At 45.6% G+C, this 19919-nt stretch overlaps 1 protein-coding gene across 2 annotated transcripts in view; it reads left to right on the forward strand.

Moving 5' to 3' along the window:
- The window catches only part of ME3 (malic enzyme 3), a 165872-nt gene that overhangs the window by 3956 nt on the left and 141997 nt on the right, over positions 1–19919 (forward strand). Inside the window, exon 1 of one of the 2 annotated variants that reach the window (XM_075919400.2) lies at positions 17089–17262. The exons of the other annotated variant lie outside the window; for it this stretch is intronic. The gene's annotated coding sequence lies outside the window, so the exon portion shown is untranslated. Of the gene's footprint in view, positions 1–17088; positions 17263–19919 lie in introns of those variants that run through there. 2 annotated transcript variants of the gene reach the window in all.

The following is a 19919-nucleotide window of genomic DNA, read 5'->3' on the forward strand; positions in this document are numbered from 1 at the left end:
TATACTTGAACATGTAGCAGCATTTCTAAGATAACTATGGTATTTAGAATAGCGTATAGTAATATTAATGTGTGCAATTGGTAGGAGCAGTTCATGGTCTAAGAGACATGGGGCTATGTTAAGGATGTGAATGGTTAACCAGTGAGGACTGTGGACTGGAGTGTGGTTGAGGGATGCTCTACCCCAGCTGGAGCAGCTCCTGCAGGCTTTGGCTACCTCGACACTGGCACCCTTTTCCGGAAATGCTTAAAACAGAACAGTTTTCCGTTATAAGTATTTCCGGAAAAAGCGTGTCTACATTGGCAGGATGCTTTTCCGGAAAAGCACTTTTCCCGGAAAAGTGTCCGTGGCCGATGTAGATGCGCTTTTCCGGAAAAAAGCTCCGATCGTCATTTTCGCGATCGGGGCTTTTTTGCAGAAAAGACTACTGTGCTGTCTACACTGACCCTTTTCTGGAACAGTTTTTCCGGAAAAGGACTTTTGCCCGAATGGGAGCAGCATAGTTTTTCCGGAAAAACACTGACAATTTTACAGTAGATCGTCATTGCTTTTCCAGAAAAGCAAGCGGCCAGTGTAGACACAGCCTCTATGTTTAACCAGTTAGCCAATTAAATGGGATTTTACACCCTTAGTCTACTCTACCACTAGTGATCAATATAAATTGTGCAACTTCAGCTATGTGTGTAACTAAGCTGAAATCAATGTATTTAGATCTACTGATTGCGGTTTCTTCACTGCAGTGCATTGACTGGAGATGCTCTCCAGTTGACACTCCTGGTGATTCTCATTAAGGGGGAGTACTGGAGTGGACGAGAGTGTGATTGCTAGTCAATTTATTGTCTCTATACTAGACATAATAGATCCATCACTGCCCAGTTGATCCAGTCCATAGTGAAGACATGCCTCTGATATGGGCTGTTGAGGCCAGAGAGGCTGCACTGGTGGAGCTAAGGGAGATACAGAGGTCCACAGAAGATACTTTCAGGGACACAATAGAGCAGTATCCCCTCGTCCAGGCGTGGGCAATAATTTTTGGCTGGGGGCCACTTCAAAATGTTTAGGGGCGGGGCCTAATTCAGAAGGGGCAGGCCAGAGTGCTTCTGGGCTTCCCCACCCCCAGACCATATTTGGTTAGTTATAAGGAAGAGCTAGGTAATAGTAATGGGGGATTTGATTATTAGAAATCTAGGTAGTTGGGTTTGTGATGACAGGAAGAGCACATGGTAAATTGCCTGCTGGGCACAAAGCTTGTGGATCTTATGAAACACTTAAACAGATTTATGTGCTGTGCTTGGAAGGAGCTGATGTCTTGGTACATACAGGCACCAATGGCACAGGGGAAAAAAGGAGAGGGGTACTGAAGGCCAAATTTAAGCTTCTAGATAAGAGATTAAAATCCTGCCCCTCTGTGGTAGTATTTTCTGGAATGCTTCCAGTTGAACACTATAAACCAGAAAGACAAGACACAGCTTCACGGGTTTAAGGCATGGATATGATGATCATAGATTCATAGAATCATAGGGATGGAAGAGACCGCAGGAGGTCATCAAGTCCAACCCCCACTAAAAGCAGGACCAATCCCAACTAAATTATCCCAGCCAGGATGTCAAGCTGGGACTTAAAAACCTCTAGGGATGGAGATTCTACCACCTCCCTAGACCGCCCCCACTGTAACTTGAGACAATTGTTCCTCATTCTGTCATCTGTCACTACTAAGAACAGCCTCTCTCCATCCTCTTTGGACCCTTCCTCCCCCTTTTCAGATAGTTGAAGGCTGCTATCAAATCCCCAGCTGATCTCAGGTTCCGCGGAAATGCTGTGCAAAGCCCAGGATCACATAGGGAGTCCCCAGCTGACTCTGGGCTCCGCATGGCATTTCAAAGTGGCAGCGCAGCATGGAGCCCAGGCCACTGATCCTAGGCTCCATGAGGGCACTTCCGCTTTGAAATGCACAAGAGCCCCCTCTGGAGACTCTGGTACATTTCAGAGCTGGCACGCCCGCGTGCAGCCTGGAATCAGCAAGACTTCCCGCTGGCCCCGGGCTGCACACTGAGTTCCGCATTTCTCCTTTGAAAAGTACAAGAGCCCCTAATTTTCAAAGGAGGAATACAGAAGTGCCTATCAAGTAGTTAAGTAGTCGATGGAAATTCCATCGACTCCTCAACTAGTAAATTAATCGTTAGTTAACATCTCTGCTCCAGTCCCCAATCATTTTGTTGCCTTCTGCTGGACTTTCTCCAATGCGTCCACATCCTTTTTGTAATGGGGGTCCCAGAAATGGACACAGTACACCAAATGTGGCCTCACCAGTGCTGAATAAAGGAGAATGATCGCTTTTTTAGATTTGTTGGCAATGCTGCTCTTACTGATGCACCCCAAAACACTGTTAGCCTTCTTCGTTACAAGGGCACACTGTTTGCTCATATCCATCTTCTCATCCACTGTAATCCCATCTCTATCTCTATATATAGTTTATTACAGGATAGGCTACTATATAAAGCCATGATACATCCACATTCTGTTCTGATCACCCCCTCTCAGAAAAGATACATTAAAACTGAAAAGGGGGCAAACAAAGGCAACACAAATTATTAGGATTAAGGAAGTGCTTCCATATAAGGAGACATTAAAAAGACTAGAACTATACATTTTAGAAAAGAGATGACTGGTGGGGCATTGTGAACCTAACTGTATCCAAGTGCAAAAGAGCAAGGGGTACAGTAGTATCTGGAATCTGGTAATGAGTTTCCACTGGCTTGACCAGTTTAGTGTATCCCAGTTCATTAATATCATTAACTTTATCTGATATGTGTCATATAAGTTATTATTGGGAAACTAATAACATACTAATCATTAATATTCTTGCATGGTGCGTGCACAGTAAATGCCCAAGGTCCTATCCAACTGTGAAAGAAATGTGCAATTAAAATGTGTTTTCCTGGACAAGTCTGAGGAGAGAATAAATAGGTTTCTTGCAGATAAAGGACAAACCAGTGCCTCTGGCCAGTTGTCCTCAGAGTTGATTAGCAATCATGTCAAGTTTTGCATTGCAGAGGACAGGAACAGATCACTCTGCATCTTAGCAAACACCAGTCTGGAAAGAAACCACCATAGCACTTCCTTCACCACCAGATCCCATCTCCCCATCCTCACAGCCTGAATAAACTTTATTTTGTGGGTAATCTGCAGAAGAATCCATTTCAAAGGTTCAATGGACAGTGACAGGCAAAGAATCCCAAGTTATCTTTCACCTAGAAGCCAAAGGTACTGAGCACTTTGGGTGTGTCTAGACTACATGCCTCCTTCGACGGAGGCATGTAGATTAGCCAGATCGGAAGAGGGAAATGAAGCCGCGATTAAAATAATCGCGGCTTCATTTAAATTTAAATGGCTGCCCCGATCTGCCGATCAGCTGTTTGTCGGCAGATCGGGGGAGTCTGGACGCGATGCCCCGACAAAGAAGCCTTTCTTCATCGACACAGGTAAGCCTCGTGAAACCAGGTTTACCTGTGTCGATGAAGAAAGGCTTCTTTGTCGGGGCATCGCGTCCAGACTCCCCCGATCTGCCGACAAACAGCTGATCGGCAGATCGGGGCAGCCATTTAAATTTAAATGAAGCCGCGATTATTTTAATCGCGGCTTCATTTCCCTCTTCCGATCTGGCTAATCTACATGCCTCCGTCGAAGGAGGCATGTAGTCTAGACACACCCTTTGTGTGTGTGTGAGATCCTGCCTCAGGTTATGTCTACACTACCCTCCTAGTTCGAACTAGGAGGGTAATGTATGCATACCGCACTTGCTAATGAAGCCCGGGATTTGAATTTCCCGGGCTTCATTAGCATAAGCGGGGAGCCGCCATTTTTAAATCCCCGCTGCTTCGAACCCCGTGCAGCGCGGCTACACGGGGCTCGAACTAGGTAGTTCGGACTAGGGTGCCTATTCCGAACTACCGGTACACCTCGTTTCACGAGGAGTAACGGTAGTTCGGAGTAGGAACCTAGTCCGAACTACCTAGTTCGAGCCCCGTGTAGCCGCGCTGCACGGGGTTTGAAGCAGCGGGGATTTAAAAATGGCGGCTCCCCGCTTATGCTAATGAAGCCCGGGAAATTCAAATCCCGGGCTTCATTAGCAAGTGCGGTATGCATACATTACCCTGCCAGTTCGAACTAGCGGGGTAGTGTAGACATACCCTCAGTGTGTAGACAGCCATCTCTCTGGAAGTAAGAGTGGTTAGGATCTTACCTTGATCAAAGTCTATATTTTTGATGAGTCTACACTGCAGAGAGTCCCATCTCATTATTTTAATAACTTGTTGACCGGCTATCAATATGATGAGCCTAGTATAAGATGAGTGCTAAGACTGAATCACTATAGTCTTCTGTGTCCATACTATGAGCTTGGAGGTTTCTGTCTTTTCTGTTCATTTGAAGGTCTAGGTCAGGGGTAGGCAATAATTTTTGGTGGGAGAGCCACTCTAAGATTTTGGTAAGTGGTCGAGGGCTTCACTTTTCAGTGGAGGAGGTGTGGGGTCTAGGGTGGAGGTTGGGTGCAGAAGGGCGCATGGGGTAAAAAACTGGGGTGCAGGAGATAGTGTGAGGTCTGAGTGGGAATTTGGGTGAAGGAGGGGGTTGTGATCTGGGTCAGGGGAGTGGGGTGTAGGATCAGAGAGGGGGTATGGGTGCAGGAGAGAATTCTGGTGTGGGGGAGGGCTATAAGAGGGGGTACAGAGTCTGGGAGGGAGTTGTGATCTGAGGTAGGGGGGGTGCAGAGGCTTTTGATGGTGACCTGGCAGAGGGAGTTATGGTGCAGGATGGGCAAGGGTGCCAGATGCTTACTTAAGCATCTCCTGTCCAGCAGCCCTGCAGCACCCCCAAGGCAGGCTGTGTTCCCTTCCCTGCCTGCTGCAGCCCCAGACCGCTGGAAAATGCAGGCCATTCCCTCCATGTGGCCCTCAGCTCCTGGAGGGGGGAGAGGCTTACTCTGCTCTATCCCTTAGGTCAATCTCTCAGCTTCCTATTGGCTGGTTGTTTCTGGCCAATAGGAGCTGAGGATTGGGTTGGGGGCGGGATATCACACAAAGCCTCTCCTTTCCTCCAGAGTAGAGAGGCATACAGAGCAGCCCTGTATTTAAAACCGCGGCTGCTCTGTCCCTGAGGGACCTGGCAGGGTGTCCATGGGCTGGATCCAATGGCTTGGTGGGCCGGATCCAGCCTGTGAGAGGTATCTTGCTCACTCCTGGTCTAGGTGTAGGGTGGAGGGAGATTTGATCTTATGCTTTTGATTTTTAAGGAGTCTCTTTCTGGCTTCAAAAACAGATGGCTGCTTTTCCATCTCTATTCCTCAGCCTGCAGGCCCCCTGGAGATTATCTAGTTGGAACAAACAATATCTGAAGCAACTGTGCTCCCTAGAAGGTTGTACTTTTTAAGCCCTTGTTTGGTCTGAGCTAATACATTCATAATCATGCTGGCCACTGGAGGATGCGGCATGATGAGTCTCTGCTAATATTTGTCATGAAGAGAAATGTTTTATCTCTCCAGCTCAGCAGTTGTTGGGCTAAATTCATCCTCAGTAAAACTCCATTGATTTCAGTGGAATTACAGCAAGGATGGGTTAGTCTTGGTATCCGGGGAGATCTCTTTCATTCCGGATCCAGCACTGCTTTGTCACTGTTTATACAATGTCCTGAATAGACAGTACGAGGCTCCAATTTAGTTCCAAATATTTCCTGCTAAGGGTGGGTTGTAACATTTTGGGACAAAGAAGTCAAGTCAAGGATATTGAATATGTGAAGCAACTGGCTAAACATCTCTTGTATCTACACCCATACTTTGCTTCCCAGGCCTGTGTTTATTCTGATGTTTTCCAGACCCATTTTAGAAGTCCTTTGGTGCTGTGACCAGAACACAAAAGATGTTCTCTGTGTGCTGGCACACGTCCTAGTGCAGCGGGAAGCAAGGTCAGCATTGCAGTAGCACGTGGTCATGCTGTCTCCAAACACTTGCTCGGCAGCCTGGTTCAAGAGGTGCCGTTGTAACATTGTGTTTCCAGCGTCCGCACAAAATTGGGATAAAATGCATTTGTGGCTGCAGGGATCCTCCGTGCAAAGCTCTGAAGTACTGGAGAAAGGTGCTGTGCTTTGTGTTTGATTTTCGAGCTGCAGGTGATAGGAAGCTTAAAAAATCCAACACTCATCTGCTTTTAAATCGGCAAATATGGGGAGAGGAGTCCAATTGGCGCCGCTTACTCTCATTTCAAAGTGCAAATACCAGCATGATTTTTCTGCACAAGGGGTATGCAACCATGCAGTTATCCTGGTGGCTGGCCAGCAACAGTGGTGATGGGCAGGGCAAATTCCCAATGTACACATGGCCTCAGAGTCTAACATGATCTAACAATATGGAATTTGGACTGGACTGAATGGTCAGAGAGAGACCTGTGTGTTCAATCTAAAAGTGGTTTCTGTATATCAGGGCTCAAGGCTGGACTACACTAGAAATGGTTGCTAGCCTAGAAGCATAGGGGACTGGTGCCTGTGAGGGAGGGGTGCAGGGAACGCCACTCAAAAGGACTCGGGGGGGGGGGGGAGATGAGGGAACATCCCATTAAGCAATCAGAAGTTTGGTAGGGGCACACAGGGGCAGTGTCTATGCTAAACGGTGCCAGTTAAGGTGGGGGTGATTGTAGTGTTTCAGTGCTACCAAAAGCCCTCGTGTCAGCTATGTTTATATATCAACAAAAATTGCTTTTCCTGGGACAGCTAATTTCACTGGCTGAGCCAATGTGAGTTTCAGCAGCGAAAGCCCATTTGTGCTGATATCAGTTGTGTCAACAATAGGAGTGTTTTGCCTGTATTTGGTGGTAAAACTTTTACACATAGACTAGGCCTGCATGCGCTGTGCCAGTTCTGGGGACAGATAAGTGCTTGGCCACTGTTAGCCCTTTGCAAATAAATAAGTCTAGGGGTGCTGAGGTATCCATTGGGAAACTTTTGCAGACACTTAAATTCATACACTGAGGTTATATCTACACTTGCACCCTCTTTGGAGAGAGGGATGCAAATGAAGACATTCGAAATTGCAAATGAAGCTGGGATTTAAATATCCTTCACTTTATTTGCATAATTGTGTTATGGCGCTATTTCAAAATAGCACTATTTCGAAATAAAACACTCTGTGTAGACGTGTTATTTTGAGAGAAAATCCTTCTCTCGAAATAACCCTTATTATTAAAATGAGGTTTTACAGTTATTTAACAGTTATTTCAAGAGAAGGGTTTTCTCTTGAAATAACGCATCTATACAGCGTGTTTTATTTTGAAATTGCACTATTTTGAAATAGCGCCATAAGGCGATTATGCAAATGACATGCGGGATATTTAAATCCCAGCTTCATTTGCAATTTCGAATGTCTTCATTTACATCCCGTCTTCATTTGCATCCCTATATCGAAAGAGGGTGCAAGTGTAGACATACCCACAGGGACCAATTGGTACAAAATAATAAACAAAAATTGTAACTCAGGCTAGAAACTGTCTCTGGAAATTAAATAGAAATAGGGAGCAAGTTTCACTATAAAAATGAAAACTTATAAAGCACAGAGGTTCACTTATTGGCAATTTCTTATGCTTTTTATACAGACACACTCGATCTTCTTTAAGGAAAGTTTGCCCTCGTCAAGCCAGGCTCAGTCAGTTTATGCCAGGGCTGAATCGTATGTGTGTGTGTGCATGCGCACGCACATGTGTGTGTATGTGTGTGTAAAAAAGAAACACATTTAAAACAACATGAGCTATCATTTGAAAGTTGCAGCAATAACTGTTTGGATAATACTTGAAATGTATCTCTTGCTGTGTGTTACAGCATATCCAGCATTCTCTTTTATTAGAGCCTGTTCCCACTGAAGTCAGTAAGGGTACATCTACACTGCACCCATAGCTCAAAATAAACTATGCAATTTGAGCTATGCAAATTGTGTACCTTATTTTGAGTCAATTTTGAAATAGCTTATTTTATAATTTGGTGCTGTCTACACAGCGCCATATTTCGAAATAACCCATTACTCTGAAGCGTCCCTTGCTCCTCGTGGAATGAGATTTACAGGGACATTGGGATAGAGAGCCTGTTATATTTCAAAATAATGAGCTTGTTGTAAGACACAGGATAGCTATTTTGAGATACCTCTAGTATCCTGAAATAACACTGCAGTGTAGATGTAGCCTAAATGACCAATAGACGTCACTGAGAGCTTAATGGGATCCAGGATGTCTGAGGAAAACTTTAGACTGAGGAATTCTGTATGTGGGGTGAGTCTCTGTAGAGTTTCTTCTTTAGGTGCTGATCCAAAGACAGTTGAAGACCATGGGAATTTTTTTTTTTTTTGGCTTCACATAGTTTCTGGATCTGGCCCTTAATGAGCAGCTCACAGCAATTACAACAGATACTTCGTAATAGTGTCATTGACCTTCTGTGTACCGATATGTGCCAGGAAATATTAATGAAATAATGACTCTGGATTAGCTGCATCTGGAATCTTAACACTTCAATTTTCAAGCAGCTGCTGAGAACACTGGGGAGTGGGGTGGAGCGTTGTTTATTTATATTTATTCTTGACATGTCACTGGATTTGCCTTGCATTTGTGCCTCTGTTAAAGGTACTGGTGTAACTGATGATCCAGTAGCTGAGCTATTGCATTGGTGCATGGCAGAGTCACATTTGACATTGATTCCTAGGATTGCCAACCCTTCCAGTTTCATCAGAAGGTTCCTGGAATCAGGCTTTATCTCCTGGAAGCTACTGAAGTCAAACTGGGAAATTTTTACCCCTTTTACCCCTTCTCTACTTATGCTACATCGATGACATCTTTATGATCTGGACACATGGCCAAGAAACACTGGAGACATTCCACAGAGATTTCAACAACCTACACCCCACCATTAACCTCAGCCTGGACCATTCCACACGAGAGATCCATTTCCTGGACACCACAGTACAAATCAACAATGGAAAATTAGACACCACCCTCTACAGAAAACCCACTGACTCATAAAGTTACCTACATGCTTCCAGCTCCCATCCAGCACACACCACACGATCCATCGTCTATAGCCAAGCCCTTCGATACAACCGCCTCTGCTCTAATCCCACTGACAGAGACCAGAAACTTCAGAATCTCTACCAAGCATTTATAAATCTCAACTACCCACCCGGAGAAATAAAAAAGCAAATTGAAAGAGCCAAACAAATACCTAGAAACCATCTACTACAAGACAGACCCAAGAAAACCAACAATAGAACACCACTTGTCATCACCTACAGCTCCCAACTTAAACCTGTCCAACACATTATCAATAAATTACAGCCTATACTGGAACAGGACACTAAACCCAAGAAGCTCTGGGAGACAGACCCACAGTCTCCTATAGACAACCACCTAACCTCAAGATGATTCTTACCAACAGCCACAGGACATACCACACTAATACCAACCCTGGTACTTTCCCTTGCAACAAACCCGTTGCCAGCTTTGTCCACATATTCACTCTGCTGACACCATTATTGGGCCTAACCAAGTGAGTTATAAGATCAAGAATACATATTCCTGCGCATCCAGAAATATAATTTATGCTATCATGTGCCGAAAGTGTCCGTCTGCTATGTACATCGGACAAACATCTCAGACACTTTGCCAATGAATCAATGCCCACAAAACAGACATTAGACAGGATCACAAAGTAAAACAGTTTCTTGCCATTTCAACCAGAAAGGACACTGTCTCAATGACTTAACCACGTGCATCCTACTCAAGAAGACTTTCAAATCTGCACTTGAAAGGGAATCCTCTGAACTGGCATTCATGCTAAAATTCAACACTCTCTGCAGGGGGTTGAACAAAGACCCCAACTACCTTACCCATTACAAAGATAGCTTCCCCAATTATCACCTCTAATACCATTAGCTCACAGACATTTATCTTTCCCCACCTCTAATATCATTAACTCACAGACATTCACCTTCCTTTCCCCACCTTCCTACATCCCCCTTCTGTTCTGAAATGTGATTTGTCCTTTTCATATGTGTTCATTTTTTTAATTGTATCCTTTGGTATATATGGTTGTGATTATTTTCTTCCACTATTTGATCGGAGGAAGTGGGTCTGGCCCACGAAAGCTCATCATCTAATAAACCATCTTGTTAGTCTTTAAAGTGCTACATAGTCCTGTATTTTATGGGAAATTTTAGGCCACTAAGGATGCGTTTAGACTAGGCTGTATTTTCGAAAGAGGATATGCAAATTCCACAGGAATCTGCATGTCTTCTTCTGATCTCACTTTCAAAAGCGGGTCTGGACATGGTTTTTTCGGAATCCCCCCCCTTTTTTCGAAAAACCACGTAAACCTCATTTTTAAGGAAGAGCGGTTTTTCAAAAAAGGGGAGAGGGAGTGTTCTGAAAAATCCTGTTCAGACTACTTTCACTTTAGAAAGACTTGCTTTCTAAAGTGAAATTGGAAGAAGAAATGCAAATTTCTGCGGAATTTGCATATCCTCTTTCGAAAATACAGCATAGTCTAGACATAGCCTAATAGTCCAGCAGTGCCTTGGGGCTAAAGCTGGCTCCCTGCCTGCCCTGGCTCTGCACTGCTCTCAGAAGTGGCCACCATGTCCTGGTAGCCCCTAGAAGGAAGGATGGCCGCAGTGTCTCAGTGCACTGCTCTTGCCCCAAGTGCTGACTCCACAGCTCCCATTGGCTGGGAATCATATCCAGTGGGATCTGCGGGGATGGCGCTTGTGGGCATGGGCAGCAAATGGAGCTGGGACCTCAGGCACATGCTGGCTGCTTCTGGAAGCAATTCAGAGCCAGGGCAGACAAGGAGCCTGCCTTAGCTCTAGTGTACCGCCGACCAGGAGCCACCTGAGTTACACATCACCTGGCTGGAGCCCACACCCCTCACCTCCTCCTGCACCCCAACTTCCTGCCCCAAACTCAGCCAAAGCCCCTCCCATGCTCCAAACCCTTTGGCCCCAGCCCAGAACCTGCATTCCCTGCCCCAGCCTGGTGAAAGTGTGAGAGTCGGGGAGAGTGAGTGATGTACAGAGGGGAGATGGAGTGAGCAGAGCGGGACCACATAGATGGGGCAGGAGTGGGGCACGGGTGTTTGCGTTTATGTGGTTAGACAGTTAGCACCCTGCTGGGGTCTTGTTCTTTGTGCACTACAGATTTTAACTCACTGAGCCAGATGCATCTATTGCAAGCAGGTGAAACTGTGATTTTGGATGGAAAGAATGTAAAATGAATTTCTTTAGCACCCCCCCCCCCCAGTCATAAAGCACCATTAAACACTTTATTCACGTTGCCACCATTTTGGCTGATAGGATTAGTTCAGAACTGCTGCTGCTGCTACATAAGCAGATGAGAACTCTAAGGAAAAGACAGTGTCTTGGAAAGAAGGTGTGGGAAACCTAACTAATTCCACCTTTGAACTGTCCTAGAGCTTGATCCAGTGAGCTGCTATGGACTGCTCATACTCCTCCAGATTGAGATCCTGATTTGCAGTCCTTGCTTGTAAACTTCCCTTAGTCCTGGGCTAGCACTTCCTTATTCTTTAGTGGCAACAGCCCATAAATAAAGTTAAAACTGGTTACAGGGGGTGATGGAAAAAGGAGTTATATAGAAGCCTTCAATAAAAAGTTTAATATAATAGAAAATGAAATCAACTTATTTTTCCATCTGTTTCTGCTTCCTGCTTCCTCTGTCCTTGTTTTTCCATAACTATTTAATATTATGTTGAGATGAGACAGTAAGTAAGTTAGATTTCTTTTGGACTTTGATTTACTGATCTCAAGGCAGATTGGATTTATAAACCATAAATAGGACAACTTTGGACATTGAACTTGACCCTTTTTCCAAGGTCTTTAAATACCATCATGTTATTTGTATGTCAAATAGATGGTTGTTTCCATTGTTCCCAAGCAGGGCAAATGACATGATTGACTGTTTATAACACCTAGAGTTCTCTTGAGCTTTGGCAGTATGTTTTGCCTTTCTCCATTTCCTACAAGTGAGGCCTACAAGTGATTGGCTTCTTCGGGTGTGGAAGGATGTGTGATGTAGTGGGGCATCTTGCTGGTCGCTAGTCTTGGGCTGTCCCCTACTGGCCCTTTCTGTGACCACGGCCCAGCAGGGGGGCCAGACACTGCCCTGACCGGTTCTGACTGGTGGGAGGGAAGGAGGTTGGAACAAAGGAAGTACATGGGGAGAGGAAGAGTGAGTCTGATTGCCTCTGATTAGCCTCAGGCTCAGCCTTCCCCTGTGTGACTCAGAAGGGGGCAGGCCTGACCTAGGCAAGCAGGCTTTAAAAAGCCAGAGCAGTGCGACCAGGGGAGCGAAGCGGACAGGGGACTGCAGACAGGGGAGTTGGGCAGAGGGAGTGACTGATGGTGATGAAGACCCGAAGCGCTTGTGCCAGTACTTCTCCTGTCTCCTCCACCTGTGCCTGTATCCAGACAGAGAACCTGAGCATGGATGCCTCTACCCAGGTCCTGGTGTGGTCTTGCTGTATTTGTGGCTTGCAATTCCCACTGAGTGATCTCCAGGCTGGGGGAGACAACCATTGTGAAAGGTGCCTGCTGGTGGAATCTCTCAGGCAGCAGGTGGGAGAGCTACAGGAGGAGGTGGCCAGGCTGAGGAGCATTCGAAGCCATGAGGAATTCCTGGACAGTATTCCTGTGGAGTCCACGGAGGTCACTGTCCTAGGATGTGGGACTGTTGACCAGCCAGTTATGGAGGAGGCGGTGGTGCAGGGTGAGAACTGGCAGCTGGTTACTTCCGGCAGCAGGCAGTGTTCCACCCCTGCTCCTAACCCTCCCACTGTGTTGTTACATAACCGTTACACTTTACTTTCAGCAGGAGACAAGGAGTCACCCCCCACAGTGGAGGAGACCAGGCCTTGCACCACCAAGGTTGAGCAGTCTCCTGCCACCACTGCGAGGAGGAAGCGTAGGGTAGTGGTGGTTGGAGACTCTCTTCTGAGGGGAACGGAGGCACCCATCTGTCGCCCTGACAGCTCATCTCGAGAGGTATGCTGTCTGCCAGGGGCCCGTATCCGAGATGTTACGGAGGCATTGTCGAGGATTATCCGGCCCTCTGACTACTACCCCATGCTACTCATCCACGTGGGCACAAATGATACTGCCAGGTGTGACACTGAGCGGATCAAGTGTGACTACAGGGCTTTGGGAGTACGGGTGAAGGAGTTTGGAGCGCAGGTGGTATTCTCTTCTATCCTTCCTGTCAAAGGTAGGGGCCCGGGCAGAGAGAGGTGCATCCTGGAGGTGAATGCCTGGCTGCGACGATGGTGTCGCCAGGAGGGATTCGGCTTCCTTGATCACGGGGTGCTCTTCCAGGAAGGACTGCTTGGCGGAGATGGAGTTCACCTTTCCAGGAGCGGGAAGGCCTTGTTTGGACACAGACTGGCTAACCTTGTGAGGAGGGCTTTAAACTAGGTTTGTTGGGGGCAGGTGAACAAAGCCCACAGGTAAGTGCTGCATGTGCGGGACTGGGAGATGGGTTGGAAATGGGGGGGACTACGGCCTATAATGGGAAGGAGAAAGGAGGGTCAGGGCACAACAGGGAGGCAAGATCAAATCAGTATCTTAGATGCCTATATACAAATGCGAGAAGTATGGGTAATAAGCAGGAAGAACTGGAATTGCTAACCAATAAATACAACTATGATATCATTGGTATTACAGAAACCTGGTGGGATGGGACGCATGATTGGAATGTTGGTATGGAAGGGTACGGCTTGCTCAGGAAGGACAGACAGGGAAAAAAGGGAGGAGGGGTTGCCTTGTATATTAAAAATGTACACACTTGGACTGAAGTGGAGATGAATGTAGGAGATAGCTGTGTGGAGAGTCTCTGGGTTAAGCTAAAAGGGGTAAAAAACGAGGGTGATATCATGCTAGGAGTCTACTACAGGCCACCTAGCCAGGTGGAGGAGGTGGATGAGGCCTTTTTTAAACAATTAACAAAACTATCCAAAGCCCAAGATTTGGTGGTGATGGGGGACTTCAACTATCCAGACATATGTTGGGAAACTAACACAGCGAGGCACAGGCTATCCAATAAGTTTCTGGACTGCATTGGAGACAACTTTCTGTTTCAGAAGGTTGAAAAAGCTACCAGAGGAGAAGCTGTTCTGGATTTGGTTTTAACAAATAGGGAGGAACTAGTTGAGAACTTGAAAGTGGAAGACAGTATAGGGGACAGTGATCACGAAATAATAGAGTTCATGATCTTAAGGAAAGGTAGAAGGGAGACCAGCACAATTGAGGTAATGGATTTCAGGAAGGCAGATTTTGATAAGCTCAGAGAACTTGTAGGTAAGGTCCCATGGGAAGCAAGACTGAAGGGAAAAACAACTGAGGAGAGTTGGAAGTATTTCAAAGGGACGTTGTTAAGGGCCCAAAAGCAAACAATTCCGCTGTGTAGGAAAGATAGAAAATATGGCAAAAGACCAGCTTGGCTTAACAAGGAGATCTTGCACGATCTCAAAATAAAAAAGGAGTCATATAAAAAATGGAAACTAGGACAACTAACAAAGGAGGAATATAGGCAAGCAACACGGGAATGCAGGGGCAAGATTAGAAAGGCAAAGGCACAAAATGAGATCAAACTAGCTACAGGCATAAAGGGAAACAAGAAGACCTTTTATAAATACATTAAAAGCAAGAGGAAGACCAAGGACAGGGTAGGCCCACTGCTTAGTGAGGAGGGAGAAGCAGTAACAGGGAACTTGGAAATGGCGGAGATGCTCAATGACTTCTTTGTTTCGGTCTTCACCGAGAAGTCTGGAGGTGTGCCAAACGTAGTGAATACAAGCAGAGAGAGGGTAAGTTTAGAAGATAGGATACACAAAGAACAAGTTAAAAATCACGTAGGAAAGTTAGATGTCAGCAAGTCACCAGGTCCTGATGAAATGCATCCCAGGATACTCAAGGAGCTGATAGAGGAGGTATCTGAGCCTTTAGCTATGATCTTTGAAAAATCATGGCAGACAGGGGAAATTCCAGAAGACTGGAAAAGGGCAAATATTGTGCCCATCTATAAAAAGGGGAATAAGAACAACCCAGGAAACTACAGACCGGTCAGTTTAACGTCTGTCCCAGGGAAGATAATGGAGCAGGTAATTAAGGAAATCATATGCAAACACTTGGAAGGTAATAAAGTGATAGGGAATAGCCAGCATGGGTTTGTGAAGAACAAGTCATGCCAAACTAATCTGATAGCTTTCTTTGATAAGATAACAAGCCTTGTGGATAAGGGAGAAGCAGTGGATGTCATATACCTAGACTTTAGTAAGGCATTTGATACGGTCTCGCATGATATTCTTATTGATAAACTAGGCAAATATAACTTAGATAGGGCCACGATAAGGTGGGTGCATAATTGGCTGGATAACCGTAGTCAGAGAGTTGTTGTTAACGGTTCTAAATCCTGCTGGAAAGGGATAACAAGTGGAGTTCCTCAAGGGTCTGTTTTGGGACCCGTACTGTTCAATATCTTCATCAATGATGTAGATATTGGGATAGAGAGTACGCTTATTAAGTTTGCAGATGATACCAAACTGGGTGGGGTTGCAACTTCTTTGGAGGATAGGGACATAATTCAAAATGACCTTAGCAAGTTAGAGAAATGGTCAGAGGTAAACAGGATGAGGTTTAATAAGGAGAAATGCAAAGTGCTCCACTTAGGAAGGAACAATCAGTTCCATACATACAAGATGGGAAGCGACTGTCTAGGAAGGAGCATGGCGGAAAGGGATCTAGGGGTCATAGTGGACCACAAGTTGAATATGAGCCAACAGTGTGATGCTGTTGCAAAAAAAGCAAATATGATTCTAGGTTGTATCAACAGGTGTGTTGTAAGCAAAACTCGTGAAGTCATTCTGCCACTCTACTCTGCACTAGTTAGGCCTCAGCTGGAGTACTGTGTCCAGTTCTGGGCGCCACATTTCAAGAAAGATGTGGAGAAATTGGAAAGGGTACAGAGAAGAGCGACAAGAATGATTAAAGGTTTAGAGAACATGACCTATGAAGCCAGGCTTCATGAACTGGGCTTGTTTAGTTTGGAAAAAAGAAGATTAAGGGGGGACATGATAGCGGTTTTCAAATATCTAAAAGGGTGTCACAAGGAGGAAGGAGAAAATTTGTTCCTCTTGGTTTCTGAGGACAGGACAAGGAGTAATGGGCTTAAAGTGCAGCAAGGGAGGTTTAGATTGGACATTAGGAAAAAATTCCTAACTGTCAGGGTGGTCAAATATTGGAATAAATTGCCAAGGGAGGTGGTGGAATCTCCCTCTCTGGAGATATTTAAGAACAGGTTAGATAGACATCTGTCAGGGATGGTGTAGACGGAGCTTGATCCTGCCTTGAGGGCGGGGGGCTGGACTCGATGACCTCTCGAGGTCCCTTCCAGTCCTATTATTCTATGATTCTATGGGGCTGGAAACATGATGGAGACAGCCTAGGGAGGGGGCTTGGAGACTAGGGGCTCAGGCACCCCGCCTTAAGAGGTTTGGGGCATCCTAGCCCCCCTCCTATTGCCACATCACGTCTATGCTGTGCTGTATTCTGGAAAATCAATAAACCCCTTTCTATTCTGCTGGCTGGTGGAGGCTGTTGTGGCTGCTACGGGGGTGCAGGATCGGGGGAACCCCAACTGCGTCGTCACAAAGGGATTCACCATCCTGAGCCCTAATGCGTTACACCTGGTTTGGTCAAAGGAGGACATTTTTGCCTTAAGACAAATTATCTGATTTGCAGCTTTTGGGCCTTTTCTAAGCTAACAGATGTTGTTCCCCCATGCACTAGTGCTAGAACCAGTGCAGATGAGACTGGCATTTTGAGCCCCATGGCCCACACAGCTTCAGTGTGCCCAGCACATTGCAATAGTGCTGAAAAAGTTTTTCAGCCAGGCTTTTACCACTGGTAGCTCTGGAGCAGCTGCAGTCTCTGGGAAAGTGGCACACAGCTGTCACTGAAATGTATCTTTTCAGTGCCCCCCTGGCCCAGTGAGTGCTGTGTGGTGTTGTTGGCAAGAGAAGCCTCAGCTAAGCAGCTGTGATTAGAGCTGATGTGGGATTATAGATGGTCTTATTTCTATTCAGTGTAGCAGGAGCAGTGAGCTAAAAGACAAATGGTTGTTTTAACTATGCTTGGGATTTTGAAGCCAAGAATACTATACAAGCAAAATTTAGGAGGTAAGTCAGGCTGAAAAATGGAAGCTTTTTAGACGAGTACTCCATCTTCTCATCCCTTCCCAGTTATGTTTTATTGGGGCTATTATTAAAACTCTAACTCTCTATTCAGACCTGTGTATCTTTTGGAGGGGCTTAATTTTAGAACTACCATGAATAGAAACAGGTCAGACAAGCTGTAAAGCTTTGGGCATGGTGAAACCTCTCCTACTAGTAAGGCTCTCTCACTCTGTGAGCAGCCTACATCAAGAAAAGACTTAGTACAAAAGCAAACTTATCTGTTCTTGGTTCTTAATGTGTGTCAATAGGGAAGATAAACCATCCTCTTTCTATTTTAAACCTCACTTTTGTGTGTGGGGGGATTTCTATCTTCAGTTTTAAATCTTTGATGCTTAACCAACAAATTGCTGCTATAATGTAATTTCTTTTCATTAAGAATATTTGAAATAACAAAGCTTTCTGTTCTTTGAAAGCTGCCAAAAGAGGGGAGGGAGGGAGAAAGAGAGATTCTGTCAAAAAAACAACCCCCCAAGCCCACACCCCATAGTTTTATTTGCTGCACTTCACATTTTTATTGTCTTATCCTACCAAGAGCATGTGCTGTATGATTTATTATATTTTTAAGCATTGGCAGAGTGCTAACTTAGTATAAAACAGAAGAAGACACAGTCACTACTTAGGCATGTTTATGCTCTAACCAGATTGTAAACACTTTTGGATTGTAAATTTGCCAAAATAGGGACCGTCTTGTTCTCTGTTTTGCACAACATTGTAAAGCATAGAATGAACTGGGAGACAGAGGAAAGACCTCTCTCAGAGGGGTTTCCTTTTTTTTAGTAGGGCTGGCTGGGTGGGTGTATTAATGGCAATACTTATCATGGATATGGTCGCTACAGCAAAGAGCACCAGCTAGAGTTGCAGTATGTTCTTCGAAGGATCCAAATGTGTTGCAGTCCTAAGTCGCCAAGAGGAGGGCTGCTATCTCAGCATTGTATGAGTAAAATGTTCCATTTCAGCCCACACTGAGAGAACATTTGTGACCCGTTCTGTGTGTGGAACAAGGATGGGTTTGCAGTAAACATGCTTGTGGGTAAATGATCAGCAATATGGCCCCAAGAAATTTTCTCCATGGGATTAAAGTATGAATTGACGAGCCTGTCCCTCGTCCAAACAGATTAACTGTATTCAGTTTTGTAAAACATGCAGTTAAGTCTTTATTATGTTGCATAACAAGGCTTTTGAGGGCAGTAGTACAGATATTTCAGATAAAGCAGCATTACGTTCTGCGTAGATACATGTCTAGATACATGTCAGCACCTTTAATTATTGGCATGGCTCAGTCCTAAGCAAATAACTCTTCCCCTTTCCTGCCTAGAGGACTGTTTCATTATGAACTTAGTTTGGTTATAAGTGCTGCATCCCAACCTACCACATCATGGGTGCAGTGTTGTTGCCGAAGATTTTGTTTGCAATTTGCAGTGGAAATGACAGAATATCAGAGGTGAAAGTCCGGTGCACTCTCCCAGCCAGGCTCCTGCACCCAGCCAGGCGAGGCAGGCAGCTGGATTACTGGTGCATCTGCACCTGTTCTGCTGTCCCTTCAGAGGACACTGAGCAGCACACATGCCATCCGTGGTGTGCACTGTTGCCAGTGATCCCTGGGAAGAAGCCATGAGAAGGGAGCAGCAGGCTAGGGGGGTTCTAGCATTGCTGCCGGTTTCCCTGAAGCAGCGCCTCCACACAGCCAGCCCACAGCTCCCTTATTGCAGCAGCAGGGACCTGTCCACCAGCCAGGTAAGGTAACCAGGCATCCCCACATACTCTCCCTCCCACTCCCAGCCCTGTGGCCTGACTCCTGGACCTACACACCCGCTGCTCTGAGCCTTCCCCCCACATTCCCAGCCCTGTACTCTGTCTCCTGCATATACTCCCACACACACCACAATCCTCTGCCCTAAGCCCCCCACACTCCACCACACACTTACATTTCTCACAGGTACTGTCATATTGCAACGCCTCAGCTCCTGCGCTGAGACCCCCTACTGCACTGAGATCCCTATGATGGACAGTACGTGTAAGAAATTTGTTACTTTCATCCCTGTAGTATCCTATATACATCAAACTCTCTGATCCATGGAAGCACTCAGAGAATTAGATGTGTGATGCTGTCACTTGTGAGCACTACTAACTGCAGGTACAACACAATACAACAAAATGAAGTCCAGTGCATACTGGTGCTACAGAGACAAACCACAGGGGAAAAACCTAATACTAAAGGTATCTTGCTATCAGATTCACCAAGCCAAGGAAATTCTGTGCAGACATTCTGTGGACCTGAGTACAGTGAAGGCCAAGATATCATCTGCTAAGAAATATTTCACATTGGCGGAGATTGTTAAAATATGGTCCCTTTAAAAACATGGCTGAGAGAATAAGGAATTGCTGCAAGTTGAATCCTTTGAGTCAGCGTGGCAAGAACTTGCTTTGAGTTCAGAAAGACTCTCATCTAAGGAGGATTGGGAAGAAAAGAGAAAGTCTTCAGTCTCATCACCTTAGCTTCACTCCATACTTCTCTCCTTCATATGGTCCTTCCCTGTCTCACTTATCGATTTGATTGATTTCTCTCCTAACTAAACCACCCATCCTGCTTGCATGTCAGG

This window comes from Pelodiscus sinensis, chromosome 1, assembly GCF_052426305.1.
Source record: "Pelodiscus sinensis isolate ZL-2025 chromosome 1, ASM5242630v1, whole genome shotgun sequence".
Lineage (NCBI taxonomy): Eukaryota > Metazoa > Chordata > Testudines > Trionychidae > Pelodiscus > Pelodiscus sinensis.